The following is a 17,900-nucleotide window of genomic DNA, read 5'->3' on the forward strand; positions in this document are numbered from 1 at the left end:
ATTCCGAAAGTTATTCACGTCGTTATAGAGTATGGCCCAGTGCACATAAATCTATGCAGGGCTGCCGAGAGATTGAGTCGGGCCCGGGGCAAGGCCACCCCCGGGGCCCCACCGCCACCTCTCCTGAGGCCGCTCCCCGCCCGCCCAATCGTTACTCAGGCCGCCGGCGCCTCAGACCCTGGTCTCCACCCACCCACCTCCAGCCCCGTCGACAGCCCCCCTCCATCCACCACTGGGCCCCTGCATTCAAATCGGCAGCACTCACCTCCATGTGAAAGCGCAGCGGCAGATTGCCTCCCTTCGGGCCTTCCCTCCCTGTGTCCTGCCCTCACGGAAACAGGAAGTTACATCAGACGAGGGCAGGACACAGGGAGAGAAGGCCCGAAGGGAGGCGATCTGCCGCTGCGCTTTCACACGGAGGTGAGTGCTGCCGATTTGAATGCAGGGGGCCCGGTGGCAGATGGAGAGGGGCTGTCGACGGAGCCGAGGGTGGGTGGGTGAGACCGGGGACTGTGGCGCCTGGCCCCCCTTGGAGGCCCAGGCCTGGGGTATATTGTCCCCCCTGCCCCCCTCTCGGCAGCCCTGAATCTATGCGCTGGGATTTATGCCTTATTTTTATTGGTGTAAATGAATGCGCGTAGTTGTAAACACTGGGATATCAACTAGGCGTATTCCGTATACCACACCTAAATCTAGACATCGCTTATAGAATACGCTTAGGCAGAAATGTTTACCACACAGATTTTTTATGCACCATGTATAGAATCTGGCCCTTCACGTGTCTTGATGGTACAAAATCAGTTTGAAAGAACAGGCCAGGTCCAGAACTGTTGCCTTGCTAAGGAAATTGGAGGACGTGTGCGAATAATCTTGAAGGCACTGGCAAGTTTCTCCCAGCTGAAAATTATTGTTCAGTTCCATTTATATAGAATACATTTTGAGAGAATTTTCAAAGTAAAAAAAAAAAAAATTCCGATGGAGTAGCCATGAAATTGGAGCTGATGTAACAGAGCTCAATTTTGAACTGTAGCTATGAAAATTTATTGTGTACCACATTGCTTATGAAACTAGTGTTAATACAAGGCCTATAAGTGAGAGAGAGAGAGAGAATTGGTAACTCCTACAGCAAGAGAAGAAGCTTATCTACGGATGTCTTACGGGGTATTTTCCAGCTGAGTTACTTTTTCCCCAGTACTTGCCTGACTGGCCCTGTTGTGTGCAGGGTATCAGTGAGCTGCTTGCAGTTATGCAGGGCTTCTACCTTTTTCTGGCATGACTCTGAATTACCTGATTGGCAGGTTTTTGCCACCATCTTCACCCATGCACTCATGCTGTCCTTGTTAATTTTTTATTGATCCATATCAATTAAATATTGTTTTCCACATACATATCTGCTTCGTTTGGTGTCCATCTTGGAGTTTGCAGATCGATTACCCTGCTGTTTCCTTGACTCATGCTGTCCTGGCCTCTTCTCGGAGTTTGTGCTGACTTCAGTAGTTTCAGTTTGGTGCATAAATTTTCAGGTGCATAAATTTTCGGTCCTGATTATGAGATAGGCATGGGTGTCATTAGTGTGTAGGTGATGGAAAATATGCATGTGTATGGGCGAACACACAGATAAACTAACGCACCCTGGCCCAGCAGGTGAGAAAATGGCTATGCGACACCCCAAAGGTTGAAGCGACAACAGCAACTTCCCGTGCACTTGAGATGGAGATATGACACTCCCTCACTATAAGAAGTAAAGGTTTTTATTTTAGAAGCGACCCCAGCTGTGAATAGGAGCATGTTCATGTGTACACGGACATACACATATGAAAGGGGAGCTCTTCATATATGTGACGCTTGCCACATGTACTGTGTTAGGAGGCATGATAGGAGCAGAGAGAGGAAGTGGACTGATATATATCAGCAGAGGAAGAGCAAACCAGAATGAAAATTAGTTCAAGGAACTTTTATTATCGGAACACTTCAGGGGTTCAAAACATGTGCCCAACGTGGCCATGTTTCACCCTACCCTAAGCTGTGTCAGGGGCAACGAAACTGTGAGAACAAAATTTGTGTTAGTCATGTAATGACATAGAAAATGATGTAGTCTTAAAGTTAAACATACAACATAAGATTAGATATTAGCAGTAAAACTAAATGAATAGTTCTCACATATATAACAATGCATCAAACTAATACAACTGTATAAATAAATGCAAAACTTAAAAAAAAATCTAAATACTAAGATACAGATGAGTATGTGCTAGGCGGTGGCATAAGGGGACTATGGAACAAAATAAAAACCACGATTAAATACATATCCAGACTGGTGAAAAATCCAGCCATCACCAATTTGATTATATCTTCAAGAATTAATAAAACCAATTTAATAAAACAAAACTGATATATATATATATACTATAATGCTGGATAAAAGCAAAAGATGGCTCACCAAGCTCACTCCCTGCAGCTAAGACCTACCATGAAGTGCAGACACACTTATGGTTGTGTGTTTTGAACCCCTCAAGCGTTGTGATAGTAAAGGTTCCTTGGACTACTTTTCATTCTAGTCTTCTGCCATTTTCTTTCCTATTTCCATTAATTTTGAACTTGTAAACTGATTTGTTTTTTCTTGGGAAGGCGGTGTATCAAATACCCAATAAATTAAATTAAACTAAATAAACTAAGCCTGCAGAGGGCTATGGGGCTCCCTTACCACTTCCTGTTCTGGGCCCCCTGCTGCATGTCTAACATCAGCCCTGCTTTCAAGGGAAACCACATAAATAGCAACAACAAGAAAGTCCCAAGATGTTGACATTTACATCAATAATAAGGTCCTCCCTCTCCTGGATATTCCCCCTCCCCCAACAAGGCTTCTGATACATCCCACCCCTCATTGGCCTTATATGGCAGCCTAACCCTTAGCTGTAATATTGTGAGATTACCACTAGGGGTCAAAGTAGCCATGTTTGAACCTGGGGTCATAAAAGTAAGAGCAAGTGGGTATCACGTCTGCTCCCATTAGGCACCAGGGACTGCAGTAAGATGGTTTATTTTGGTCTTGATAATACTGCCTAATCCGAGAAACGGGTCCAGGCAGTGTGCAAATATAAGAACAGTGAATTACAAAAGAAAAGAACGCCAGTAATAAATGGAAAGGTCAATTAAGAAACTAACAAACCCAATTTTAGACGCTGTAAATCAACAGACGGTTGACTAAACGTTAGGTTCCCCAACATGGTCTCCAAAGCTTCATGGAAAAAATATGCCGTAAGAGCTCATTTAAATTTTTGAAAACTTTGCTCCAAGTGAATATAACAGGGAAGGTCATTCCAAAGCTTGGGACTAAAAAATAAAAAGCTGAATGTATCGTTGGGCTTCGCACTCAGCAGAACTAGACAGTGCAAGTCCAGAGATCTTAGGGTACGGGAAGGAGTATAAAGTAGTGCCAAAGAAGCCAGGTAGGAGGGTTCTTTCCAGGGGGAGGGGACATCTGAGGCCAGCAGGAATGATTGGATGGATCAATTCTTGGGGGAGGGGGTGTCATCTGGGCAATGTGAAGAGTGGGAGCAGCAATTTTAAAAAAATGGCTCCCCCACACACAGGTCTTCCACTCAGCCATCTCTCTCTTCAATCTGTTCAAAACTCTGCCGCACGACTAATATTTCACCAAAGTCGTTATGCCCATATCAGCCCTCTCCTGAAATCACTTCACTGGCTCCCTATCCGTTTCTGTATATAATTCAAGCTCCTCTTGTTGACCTATAAGTGCATTCACTCTGCATGCAGCCCCTCACTACCTCTCCACCCTCATCTCTCTCTACACTCCTTCCCTAGAACTCCGTTCACTAGGCAAACTTCTCCTAATTGCACCCTTCTCCTCCATCGTTAACTCCAGACTCTGCTCCTTCTATCTCGCCGCACCTTATGCCTGGAATAGGCTTCCTGAGCCATTACGTCTAGCTCCATCCCTGACTGCCTTCAAATCCGGGCTAAAGGCCTACCTGTTTGATGCTGCTTTCGACTCCTGACTTGTAACTTTTATCTTATCCTTGTGTGTCCTTCTGTCTGTCCTTCCCTTATCCTTTTTGGTCCTGTCTGTTTGTCCTGATTTAGATTATAAGCTCTTCTGAGCAGGGACTGTCTTCTTCATGTTCAATTGTAAAGCGCTGCGTACGACTGGTAGAGCTATAGAAGTGATTTATAGTAGTAGTAGGGTTATTTGATTTCTCCATGTACAGCTGTATGAAATTGCTGCTCCCACTGGATCCAATGTGCTGTTTTAATATGTCAATTTCTAATTTTGAATACATTATTATTGCTAGCATTTAATTTGCCTATACCTTATTATTTGTATTTTATGCTTACATTTGGTCATTTTACTATTGGTTCAATGCTAACACAATGTAAGTGGGTTGCATCAGCGTACAGTCCTGCTCAGTCTGTGGCAGTTCTCCCATGTCCTGACTTGAATTCCTCTTTCCACATCCTTTCAAAAACCAGGGCTCCACATATGAGGGTGCTCAGAGGCATCTGATGTGGCAGATTTAGTGGCCCCCTAATGCAGTGGCTAGTTTGCAGGGCTAGGATTTTTTGTTGTTGTTGGGGGGAGGGGAGAGTAAGCAGGGCAGTTGCCCAGGATCCCAAGCAGTGCCCTTGGCAAAGCTGACTGATGTCACTGGGATAGTTGCCCTGAAGTTCTAACAGTGGCTGGTGTTTATCCTGGATTCATGTGTGTCATACCTCAAACCTTCTCTTTGGAAGCAAGAAATAAAGATGATGCTTTCATGGTGGGGTGCAAAGTTAGCTGTAGCGCAGAAATTCAGATCATACATCTCTTTCCAGGCATGGAATGACCTTCCTATCTCCCTCAAGAAAATCTCTTCTTATTCAGGATTTCGCAAGCATCTATAAACTTTTTTTTATTTTAAAAGTTTCTAACTAGGTCTTAATTTGAAGATTTTTTTTTTTTTTTTTTTTTGGAGAATGTTCCTTTCCCCCTGACTAATTTACTAATTTTTGTAAACCACTTTGGGCTCACATATGTTAGGAAAAAGCAGTCTAGAAATACTAATATTAGATTAGAGTTGATGGTCTGACAATACCTGGAGAAGGGTTTGAGCTCTTGAAGGAAGGGACTGTTTCTGGAGTGACCAATGCAGAGCCTGTGGCCTGCTGCTGTATGTCAAAAGCAGAAAGTACAGGAAGGTCTGACTTAGGAGGGAAAAATCAAGGCACTGCAGAGCAAGGAGTGCCAGGCCAAGGTGCATCAGGGGGTCATGTCACTGGCAGGGAGGGCAGTCCTGTCATCAAGAGGTTTCCTTTCCATTATAGTTTAGGGCCCAATGACAGGGTGACATACATTTCCCAGGTACTATCCTGGTTTCTCTCAGCTATCCCACTTGGTGGCTTTAAGTGGACTCTAGATACTTTTTGTGATCCAGTGGCGGGTTGGAGGCCTGTAAAACATTTTAAAGGAGCATTTTCAAAGCCATTTACTTGGGTAAATTAACCTGTCGAAAGTGACCCTGATTGGATGTAGCTAGAAAGTATCCACAGGGGTTCACTTGCATTTAAGTACTCGCAGAAAAGAATTCTCAAATGAAAACAGAGTTTTCTTTGAAATATGTGGGCACCGATTTTGCCTGTAAGTAACCTACTGAAAATTGTCTGTACAACAGGGCTGGGTTAAGTCCAACCTATGCCCTAAGCACAGCCCAACATTAAGATTCAGTAAGTGCTGAGAAATATCATCATTGAACAAAACAAAACATCATATATATGCAGGGCTTTTTTTGAGGGGGTACTTGGGGGTCCTGAGTACCGGCACCTTTTCCATTGTCTGCTAAAATTGACCCATGGACCCCAAGTTTTAATGAAAGAGCTCAGGCTCTACACACCAATTCTGCCTTGTCATAGATTCTGTGACTGGTTGCAGGGGGCCTGGCTATTGTGGGGTGCATCCCTCAGTGATCACCCCACCCCTGGCGTTTGAGTACCGGCATCTTTTGTGCTAGAAAGAACGCACTATATATATGTATAATGATTAGAAAAACACTGAAATTCATGTTGGGTAATGAGTGTGGTAGACAGCAGTGAAAGAGTTAAGGGCACGATAGCTAGGGGAAAAACTCTGTGGTGTCCCCCCTTCCTTTGGTGCTCTAAGCATTGCTTAATTTGCTTGATAGCTAATCCAGGGCTGCTATACGGTGTAGCTTAGGGTTTGCCGAATAGCAACTGTCTGAAACTGTCAGATGCAAGAGACCGCTGTAGGAATCTGATTTCAAGACCCTGTATTGGCTGTCTGTGCCTTATTCATGGTTTACGTGCATCTGTGTGATGATCTGCTCTTCATCCATCCATGCTGTATTCAGGCCGTATGATTTGATGAATAGCAGGGTGTAACTGAAGTATTAATGATAGTCATAGAGGGTATTATTTGTTCTAAAAGTCTGGTGCCCCCTCTCTCCCTGTGGTGTAGAGCTCACCTGAAAGGGAGGGGCAGTGCAAGGTTGAATTCTACGGCACAGTAACACTGAAATGTTAAAGTAATGTTACTATGAATTCTGGTAGCCAAATCAGCCATGATTCCTTGAATTGACCTATCGAAACTGGTGCTCTATTTCAGGGGTCTTCGAGCACTCACAGAATTCATCTTCCAGTGGTAACAATGGAAAACTTTCTCCAAAGAAGCCGTGGTTCAGTTGGAAAAGGGGGTGAGAGGCAGGAGTGAAACTTTGACTCTTGGTGTGTGTGTGAGTAGGACCCAGGAGTGAGTCACTAAGAGTTTCAGGTGTTTTGCATTTACTGAAATCTGTAAAACAACTGGGCTGGAATCTCTTGGCATTTTTGTGCCGCTTGGGTTGAAAGTATTAACTAACTATGATGAGCTGTTGCCCCTTCTCTAGCTAAAAATAGCCTTTTTTCCCCAGTGACGATGAGAAAGTGTGCCGCAGGGGACAGGAAAGTCTTGGGTGCTGCCCCTTATCTGTAGGCCATTGCTTGAGCTTGTCTGAGCAGCAAGTCAAGTCCTGTGTACAATGTGTCCCAAAGCGCAGCTTTACAAACAGATCAGTAGGAGCAGTGGCGTAGCCATAGGTGGGCCTGGGTGGGTTCTTGAGATCATCCAACTTACTCATGTGGTCTTGCAGCTGTGAGATGGCAGGCTTAGTACCTGCTGATTTGTCTTCCAAGGTGGATACCCACTGTTCCAATTCACCTGTGCGGCGTGTCGTCTCTGCCAGGAGCGCCTCAATATTAGCTGTTTGCCCAGACAGTCGCTCAAAACGAGGCTTCTTCGCTTTCCCGACCATCGCAGTGAGTTGGGATAACTGTTACTTTGTAAACACAGGGCCTGTGTTAACCGTTTCTTGGCCTCAGCCGCACGAGTTTTGGGCGTGTCTTTTTTTCTGACCTTTCCCGGACATCTCATCTCAGCTGCACGAGTTTTGGGCGCGTCTTTTTTTCTGACCTATCCCGGACATCTCATCTCGCAAAAGTAAAAAATATTTGTCCATAGGTATTCTTCAACAAGCGAAGAGCTATCTTCAGTGAGTGGGGGGATGAATTAGACGTGGTTACCCCGGAGACACAGAGACACACGTCGTACCTCTCACATTGCATCGCGTGATCCTCCTGGTCTTTGTTTTATAGTTGCTCAATACTAGAATCAAAAATTGGCTCCATGGTTTTTTCTACCAGCCTTTATTTTAATGTGGGTGGATGTCTGCTATGAGTTCCCTGATGTAGACCATGAAACAGATGTCTCATAGCATTATGGAAATATTGAATATTTTTGACCTATGATAAGCACAATTTCATTTGTGTTTAGATGTGCTCTGAAGAGGAACTGTTCTCACCAATGGGCTGGTGATGATATTGTGTGGAGGGTATGCTATGTGGATTTTGCAGCTATTGCTTCCACTTCCGATGGTCCATCTCATTTTTTCATGAGTAATAGTTTACTTTGGGAATTGTGATTGATATATATTTTATAAAGGTATCGTAGGGTTTTTTTTGTTGTTTTTGGGATTTTTTTTGTAACATTTGTACTCCGCGCTTTCCCACTCATGGCAGGCTCAATGCGGCTTACATATTATATACAGGTACTTATTTGTACCTGGGGCAATGGAGGGTTAAGTGACTTGCCCAGAGTCACAAGGAGCTGCCTGTGCCTGAAGTGGGAATCGAACCCAGTTCCCCAGGACCAAAGTCCACCACTCTAACCACTGGGCCACTCCTCCACTAGCAACATTCCATGTAGAAGCCTGCCCTTGCAGCCGCGCAGGACGTCAGACTCACAGAAACAGAAGCCTGCGCGGCTGCAAGGGCAGACTTCTACATGGAATGTTGATAGTGGAATAGCAACATTAACATTCCATGTAGTATCTCAAATGGTAGCAACATTCCATCTAGAATCTCCAATAGTAGCAACATTCCATGTAGAATCTGAAATAGGGAAAGGGAACTGGGACTTGATATGCTGCCTTTCTGTGGGGTTTACATAGTATACACAGGTACTTATTTGCACCTGGGGCAATGGAGGGTTAAGTGACTTGCCCAGAGTCACAAGGAGCTGCCTGTGCCTGCAGTGGGAATCGAACCCAGTTCCCCAGGACCAAAGTCCACCACTCTAACCACTAGGCCACTCCTCCACTAGCAACAAGCCATGTAGAAGCCTGCCCTTGCAGCCGCGCAGGCTTCTGTTTCTGTGAGTCTGACGTCCTGCACTTACGTGCAGGATGTCAGACTCACAGAAACAGAAGCCTACGCGGCTGCAAGGGCAGGCTTCTAAACATGGAATGTTGCTAGTGGAATAGCAACATTAACATTCCATGTAGAATCTCAAATAGTAGCAACATTCCATGTAGAATCTGAAATAGGGAAAGGGAACTGGGACTTGATATGCTGCCTTTCTGTGGGGTTTACATAGTATACACAGGTACTTATTTGCACCTGGGGCAATGGAGGGTTAAGTGACTTGCCCAGAGTCACAAGGAGCTGCCTGTGCCTGAAGTGGGAATCGAACTCAGTTCCTCAGTTCCCTAGGACCGGAGTCCACCACCCTAACCACTAGGCCACTCCTCCACATTTTTGTGCAACTTGGGTTTATAAAATAGGCTTGTACAGCAATTTCTAAGAGGGCATTTCCTCTGAGGAAGAGGTAAATATGTGCACATCCACATGTTTTTATAAACTTCCTGCATACATTGCACCCACACCCAAACCACACCTCCGGAATGCCTTACGCGTATGTCACGTAACAGTCTTTCAATGCACCTGCTTTTTATGTGTCTACCGGCATGCTGTTTCAGCAGTCTCGGATGCCACATATGCTCAACAGGAAATACTGTTGCTTAAAACTGTAATAAGTGAGTGAAAAAAATGGAATTATAAGTATTTGAATTACATTCCATACTTGAGAAGAATTAAATTTCGCAGTATTTTATTACATTCTTGGATATTGTAAACGTTGTATAATTCTTTATGAAAGGGAAATGCATTTATCTCCTCCTGCTGTGGGGTCTCATCCTCTTTAAACTTCCCCCCATTAAGATGCTCTGTGCACCAAGAAGCCGTTTGCATGACTTTCTCAGGCAGGGGAAGGATGGAGTTTATACATGACTGAGCAGAAGTCTTTTTCCCCTTCGGAGCAAAATGCAGCTTTTTTTCTTCCACTTCTGCTTTCTTGCTTCAGTCTGAGGGCATCCCCCACCCTCTCCATCCCTGGGGGGGGGGGGCTCCATAGGATCTTTGGGTTTGGATAGACAGAGGGCACGACACATGCAGGTAGGAGTTTCAGGCCCTAGTTCACAGCCTCAAATACCAAACAGTTCTGGAAGGAAGATTGGCTGGGGGATGATTTGATTAAACTTGCAAAAGAATTTGGCACGGTTTGCTGTAACAGTGGTAAGTGCCCTTCCTCCCCCCCCCCCCCCCCCCCCCACCTCAACCGCTCCCTCCAACCTTCCTCAAGTGGGCAGCAATAACACTTCTGCTATCACATACCATCCCTGATGTGCTCAGTTTACATCTCTCTCTCAAAGATATGCCTAATCCCACCACACTGTCCACACCCTTGTGCTGTGGCCCTTCTCTCTATCCCTTTGGCATCTACTCTGAACCACATGCCTGATCTTTGAAGAACTTTGGAAACCTAATAGTACCTCATAAGTGACTCAGAAATCCAGCTCCTGGCCTTTTTTTTTTTTTTAACACATCTCTCATGTAAGAGATGTATTTATGACTTAAGGTTATCCACATCTAGAGCAATGAGAGACCAGGGGCAACAAACTATGCAAAGTGCCATGTCAACTGAGACCTGACTGCTGTGTCTGACACCAGGGGTATCCACGGCAGCAGTTTGTTTGACTCCATGCCATCTCCCATAGGCTGGTGATGTGTCTTGTGCAAACTATTGGTATGCCAGCAGTGTTGATTGATGTCTGGTGGCTGCTGGTTGCTGGTGTTGAGAAGTGGTAGCTTGATAGACGCAGTGTTTGGCAGTAGCTCTCTGCAGGGGACTCTCCCCTCCTAGGACAACAGCTCTCTCATGCAAGACTGTGTCTTAGCTTTCAGTTGAAGGTTGAGTCTTAGTGTGGGGGGGGGGGGGGGGAGGTGGTTGGGGGTGCCCTTCCAGATGTGCAATTGAGTTATCACTGTTGACTGAAACACCATTTAAATAAGAGTTTATGTTTTTAATGAAAGGAAATAGTAATGCAGTGCCCTGGCCCACCCATTTTGTCTCTTTGGATCTTATGTGCTCGTATTATGAGACTGTGGAGAATTACGCTTCATGTTACCCCAGGACTTCTATTTGATCGTTTTGCTGTCTTCTGTCCAACACCAAGGGGTACTAGAGGATTTTTGAGGAAGGTTACATTGTTGGCACGGAAAAGTATTCTGTGAAATTGGATGTCAACTGACACACCCTTGCTCGTGCAATGTCATTCCCAGATGATTTCTCTTTTAATTGTTGAAAGAAAAGATGTAGGAGATTTCGCTTCTCACCTTTTCGATGTACCTGGGAGCCCATTCGGGCCTCACTGATTCCGATGGCATGCAGCAGGATCCTCAATGTGTGACACACTTTGTTAACACCCCACTGGAAATTTGTTTTGCTTCTGAGGATTAGTGAGGGTGGATGGGATAAGGGGGATTAGTTGAGGTGGGGGAGGGGGTAGGAGTGACTGGTTCTTAAACATATCTGTAAAAAGCTCTGCAGTGTTTACTCTGATGTGTTTACTTTGTTCTTTTTCTAATAAAAAAATAGTTTCAGCATAATAAGGCAGCACATTTTGATGCCAAAGCCTGAGAGCAGTGACACGGGGAAGAGTGCCAGTAGAGGGGCAGTTGTGATATGGATACAGTGGTGGCATTGAGAGAGGCCATAGTTGTAGTTTGCCTACTTACCTTTAGGGGGCAAAGGGTAAGGACATCATATTGGCAGAGGGAGGAGGGAGAGAGACCAAATCAGCATTAGCGCCTGCAAAATTCAGGGGGTCCTACCCCCCCCCCCCCTCCATGGTCATCCCAAACTATGTCTATGGAGAAATATGGTGTGAATACAGGGATGTGGAAGCGAGGTACGAATACAGTGGTAGGAGGACACGTGGCAGTGGTGCGGTGATAGGAGGAGGTGTAGAAGGTATGAAGTATGATTTACATAGTAACATAGTAACATAGTAGATGACGGCAGAAGAAGACCTGCACGGTCCATCCAGTCTGCCCAAGATAAACTCATGTGTATACCTTACCTTGATTTGTACCTGTCTTTCTCAGGGCACAGACCGTATAAGTCTGCCCATCAGTTTTTCCTGCCTCCCAACCACCTGTCCCGCCTTCCATCACCGGCTCTGGCACAGACCGTATAAGTCTGCCCTCCCCTATCCTCGCCTCCCAACCACCAACCCCTCTCCCCCCCCCCCTGCTCTGCCACCCAATTGTAGCTAAGCTTCTGAGGATCCATTCCTTCTGCACAGGATTCCTTTATGCACATCCCACGCATGTTTGAATTCCGTTACCGTTTTCATCGCCACCACCTCCCGCGGGAGGGCATTTAGATGCGGTGGGGGAGGCTGTGTGGCAGTAGAAGGTATGGTGTGGATGTTGTGGAAGGAGGTTGGTAGTACCATGGTGTTGAAGGGGATATGACAATAGTGGGTGTGGTGTAAATGCTGTGGGGGTGGGTTTATTGCAGAAGAAGGTATGGTGTGGATGTGGAGGAAGGAGGAGGTTGGCAATAACAGGTGAGCATGAAAGGGAGAGCAGGGGTGGCCCAAGGCAATCTGCCGGCTGAGATGGTTCCTCCCCTCCCCCCGGCCGTGTTCTGGCATCTCCCCCCTTCCTTCTTCAACCCCCTTCCCTGAGCCTACCTTTGTTTTCCAGAAGGCGGTGGCAGCAGTGAATCCCATAAGCTGCCCTGCCGCCAGCACCGGCCTTTTCTCTCTACTGTGGCTCCCTCTGAGGAAACAGGAAGTTATGTCAGAGAGGCAGGCTGCAGTAGAGAGAAGAGGCTGGTGCCGGCGGTAGGGCAGCCAATGGGAATCACTGCCAACTTGACTCGGGGAAGGGGATTAAAGAAGGAAGGGGGGAGATATACCACTCCCTGAAGAGTGCTTCCTGAGGCCCCCGCCTCAGTAGGCCTAATGGTAGGACCGCCAAACTTGGATTGTGAGCCCCCTAGGGACAGAGAAAGTATCTGTATATAATGTGTACAGCGCTGAGTACGTCTAGTAGTGCTATAGAAATGATTAGTAGTAGTAGTAGCACTGGGGAGAGGAGTGCAATAGATGTGGTGTGAATGGTGTGGAAAGGGAACTGTAGGGGAGGGTGTGTGGATGCTGTGGAAAGGAGTATTTGCTAGTAAAGGGCATGCTAAAGGGGCAGTAGAAGGGAGTTTTGTGCCAGTAGTGACTGTGGACTCTTTGGAAGGGGGAGTGCCACCATTGTGGACATGCTGAAGGAGCTGTAGAAGAATAAAGTTGTTAGTAGAAGTCTGGCCACTAGGTTATGCTGTTGAGCAATGAGCCTTCTCCCAGAGACCATGAGCGCCACTGCTGTAACATTTCTGGTGCTGGTTGGTCCAGGGAGCAGAAATCTAAGCTGAGCTTTGAGAACAGGTTTTGTTCAAGACTAGACTGGCCCAGCCTGGTCCTTGTTAGTGTCATGTGGCCTCTTGCCTTTGCTTTATGTGGTCACTCGCCCTTTGGCCTTAAAGCCTGGTGTACTGTGCAGACAGTGTGCTGACCATGGGCCATCCAGGCTTTTAGTGTTTATTATCTCATCCTTAGGAATGAAAGCCTGCTTCCTGTGTGTGCGCTGAGTTGAGGCTCTCGCACTTACCCTGACACCACCCACGCATCCCTAACACCACACATACATCCTGACACACATACCATGGCTTCCTGGTGATTAGTATACAGCTGTCCATCACAGCCAGAAATGGAAACTTCAGTGCACAGCAGCAGTGTGTCATTTAGTGCAAGGAGCACAGGCATGGCTGAGCTTTGTCCTAGCTGTGTGGCTAGGTTTTACTAAGCTGATCTCAAAGGTTAAATGCTGTTTTTGAAAATTGCCCACTCTATGGACAGATAAGTGTGTGGTTCCACACTATAGCGGAGATGCTTCTGGGTGTGGGGTGGTGAGGCAGGGGTTTGCAACAGTTTGCATACTTTTCATATTTTCAAAAGTAAATGCCTTGTTTTAGTTGGAAAAATAATTCTCAGAAAAGGCAGGTGCAGATCTCTGCAGGTATGTTATCCTCTGGAAATTTTTGCAAAATGAAAAATGCACATATACTTTCATGTTGAAATTGGGTGGGTGCAAGGTGGCCCTGGACTTTCAGCTATATGGGCAGTCTGATAATTGCCCCATAGTGTATGATGACATCAGTAACAAAATGGCTACCTCCATGTCAGCTGAATTGTCGACTGAAGTGTTGTAAGAAATTTGACAAATACATTGTTAGAGAATTTTATGCCCTCATGAATTAATGAGTGAATTTGACCCCTGACAGTCTTTTTTTTTTTTTGGACAATACCCGAAGAGTAGGGGCATATTTTGGTGTCCACTTTAAGATAAGTTGTTGAGTTTCCATTAATAGTAATAGCGTTGGTAGCCTGTGCAGGGCGGAGTTTTGTGCGTCTGACGTCTTGCACGTGCAGGACGTCAGACGCACAGAAGCCCTGCATGCACAGGCTAGGAACGCCGAAGATGACGCCGTAGTGAGCAGACAGGACTTGTGCTGGCGGGGTTTCGGGTCACCCGCCGGCAAAGCAACGCGAAGGTGGGTGGCTTAGGAGGGGGTTGTTGCGGGGGGGTGTTGGAGGTCCTTGTTTTGAGCTGCAGCTTTGGGGGGGTCGGGTCTACGAATCTGTGGGCGGGGCTTGAATTTTTTGAGGTTTGTTGCGCGGGGAGGGGGGGTTGTTGGATGTGGGAACAGCTTGAATGTTTTGAGGTTTGGTGCACGGGCGGGGGGATGTTGGATGTGGGAACAGTGGTCTCCGGAGTCATTTGCACTCCGGAGCTTTGGAGGTGCGTCCCCTTTCCGCGGGTGGGTCGGCAGGGGGAGGAGTAGGGAAACACGTGGAGCGTGTTTCCCTACTCCTCCTTGTTGGAATGTAATTGTATTTTACATGCATTGCCTGTCACCTATTATTTCTCTGTGATTACTCTGTGACCTCTGATGTGAATTACTTAGAGAGGTCACACAGCTATGCAACTTCCTGTGGGGGATAGATGCAGCAGATGCAGCACATGGAGCACATGGAGCACATGGAGCTCATGATCTCTCCTAACCTGAGAGGATCTATGGTGGTGTGAGCATCCATTACCATCTAAGCACATGGAAGGAGCTGATAATACAAATGTATAGTAATATGTATATATAAGCCTGTCTGATTATAATCTAACTGCAAACTGTGAGTAAACAGATGTTTTGTTACTTCAACTTTAAAGTGACTCAGCAGTGAATTATTCAGGGGTGAATGAGAGAGAGATGAAGAAAGAAATTAACATTTCTAAAGCTGAAGCTGTGTGTACTAAAATCTGCTAATTATTTACTACAAATAATCCAACAAAAGGGTTATGGGCCCAGGGTCCAGGAATTGAAAAAGAAGAGAAATATTACCAGGCAGAAAAAAAGGCCACATTTTTCTCTTAAGTTTTAAAGGAAAGATTCAGTCTGTCTCTCTCTCCCCCCACACAGCAGACAGAAGGCTAAGAAAATGGCTGAGGGAAGAAATTCACCATTGTTCTATTCTCTCAAGGTGCCTAGATTAACTGAGTTTAATTATCAGCAGTGGGAATTAAGATTCATATGTTTCCTTCGAGCAAAAAGATTATATATATGCTTAGATCAAGACAGAACAGCTGAAATATGGCTGAATGGGACAATGCAAACTATTATGTGAAGTGCATGCTTTTGGAAGCTCTCTCAGAGAAACAAGCCATATTAGTGGAGGGAAAAGATACACCAAAGGACATTTTATATAAACTGAGAACTATGTATGCAACTACATATGCAAAGCAGCAACCAATTTGGCTGGCAGAGTTGAATGAAACCAAATTAAGGGATAAAAGTAAATGTAATGATCACATTATGTATCTTATGTCTTCATTTCAAAAGCTAGAACTTTCTGGAATTCCCATGTGTGATGCATTGAAAAGAGCATTTCTTTTTACCTCACTATCAAAGAAGTTTGATGTTTTTAGGTCTGTAAATGAGGCCATTGAAGGGCAATCTTTTGAACAGGCAACATCAAAACTAAGGCAGGAATGCATAATAAATGATTCTGAGGAGATGTGTTCTCAAAGTCAGTCAGAGAGAAATGAAACAAATTTCTTGGCAAAGAACAGAGGAAGGCGGAGCTATGGGAAAACTCCACCCAAGGGCAAGCTGATTTGCTACTCATGTGGAAAGGAGGGACATGTATCTAAATGGTGTAAGGAAACACAAAACACTCCCTCTAGCTCACCTAAGCCAATGGAACTAAAGAATTTTCAAACCAGGAAATGTATGAAGGACAAAGATAAACACAAGGGCTTTCTAATGGCAGAAAAATCTTTGACTATGGTAAATAATAATTCAAATGAAAGTACTTGGATTTTGGATTCAGGGAGCACATGCCATTTAACCAATTGTAAGAATTTCTTTCAGGAAATGTGTCCAGAGGAAGGTATTCTTAAAACTGCAAACGCAGGGACTGCTAAGATCCAAGCAAAAGGTATTGGATTCTTAAAATGCAAAGTGTCTAATGAAGTTAAAGAAATTCCTGTAAGTGATGTCTTGTATATTCCCCAAGCAGTTTGCAATATGCTTAGTGTATCTACATTAGATAAGAAGGGATTTGTGATTCATTTTGAAAACAGTAAGTGCACAATCTCTAAAAATGATGAAGTGTATGCTGAAGCTTTTATGCATAATGATGTTTATAAGCTGAACATTTCAGGTGAAGCCTCACATATGGCGCAAGTAAGGAAGAATGATGGTAAATGTAGTCTGGAAATCTGGCATCGCCGCCTGGGACATCGTGATTCTAAGGTGATCCAGGATCTTTACAGTAAGCAACTGGCCACCGGCATTCAGATAAGTGCAGATGCTGGTAAAATGGAGAAATGCATAGACTGTGTTACTCAAAAGGGTGTGAGACCCTCATTTCCTGCATACACAGGAAATAGGAGTAATAAAGTACTGGACTTAATACACAGTGACTTATGTGGACCGTTTAATATCCCATCATTGGGAAATAACAGATTTGTGCTAATATTCTTGGATGATTTCTCTAGATATTGTGTGGCCTATTTGCTGAAAGAGAAAAGTCAAGTCACAGACATGCTGAAGAAATACGTAGCCATGGTGAGCAATAAATTTGAAAGAAAACCAAAGGTTCTTCAGACTGACAATGGTGGTGAGTTCACTTCACAAAGCATGCGCACATTTCTAGAACAAGAAGGCATTCAACATATCACAACAGTAGCTTATACACCAGAGCAAAATTCTGTTGCAGAGAGAAAATTTAGGTCACTTGTGGAAATGACCAGATGTATGCTGTCAGATAGCAATCTCCCTAAAAGACTATGGGGGGAAGCCATTCTCACAGCAGTGTACCTACAAAACAGAATGCCAACTAAAGGCGCTGAGCGCACACCACATGAGACATGGCATGGTAGGAAGCCAAACCTGACACACATAAGAACATTTGGAAGTACAGCATATGCTCATGTACCAAAGCAAAGAAGGCATAAGCTGGATTCCACAACAGAAAGGGGCATTTTAGTTGGCTATGCTCCAGGACACAAAGGATATAGAATTTTGAATCTGAAAACTGGCATTGTTGGCATAAGACATGTTACATATTTTGATGAAAACAAAAGGGTTGATAAAGGCTGGATTATCCCAGATGAGCCTTATCATCCAGAATATGAAACTAGAACCATAATAGACATGCCAGTGTATATAAATGCCATACCAAGGCAGATGTCTGAAAGCAACTCACCTGTATCTAACGAGGAACAGGCAGAGGAAGCAGACACAGAAAGGATCATTGAAGAAGACAGTACAGTTGGAGAAGGGGAATCAATTGGAGAAGGACTCTCAGATTTAGAGGATGCGGAAAGGTCAGACCAACCTGTTGTCAGACGCTCATCCAGGGAAAACAAAGGTGTTCCACCCCTAAGACTGTCTTACCTAACAAAGTCAGCAGAAGCTCAAGAGCCCTTAACATGGGATGAGATTGAGAAAATGCCAGCAGAAGAAGCTGCTGAATGGCATAAAGCTGCACAAGAAGAAATTGATGCATTGGATAAAAATAATACTTGGATTCTTACAAAATTACCTCCTGGCAAGAAAGCTATAGGATGCAAATGGGTATTCAAGTTAAAAAGGAATGCACAAGGAAAAGTGGAAAGGT

The 17,900-nt window shown here is 44.9% G+C and overlaps 1 protein-coding gene across 3 annotated transcripts in view; it reads left to right on the forward strand.

The window, feature by feature from the left end:
- LOC115456687 (tyrosine-protein phosphatase non-receptor type 11-like) overlaps nt 1-17,900 on the forward strand; it is a 131,725-nt gene that overhangs the window by 49,488 nt on the left and 64,337 nt on the right. The gene's annotated exons all lie outside the window — the stretch shown is intronic.

The sequence above is a fragment of the Microcaecilia unicolor genome, chromosome 13 (assembly GCF_901765095.1).
Source record: "Microcaecilia unicolor chromosome 13, aMicUni1.1, whole genome shotgun sequence".
NCBI lineage: Eukaryota > Metazoa > Chordata > Amphibia > Gymnophiona > Siphonopidae > Microcaecilia > Microcaecilia unicolor.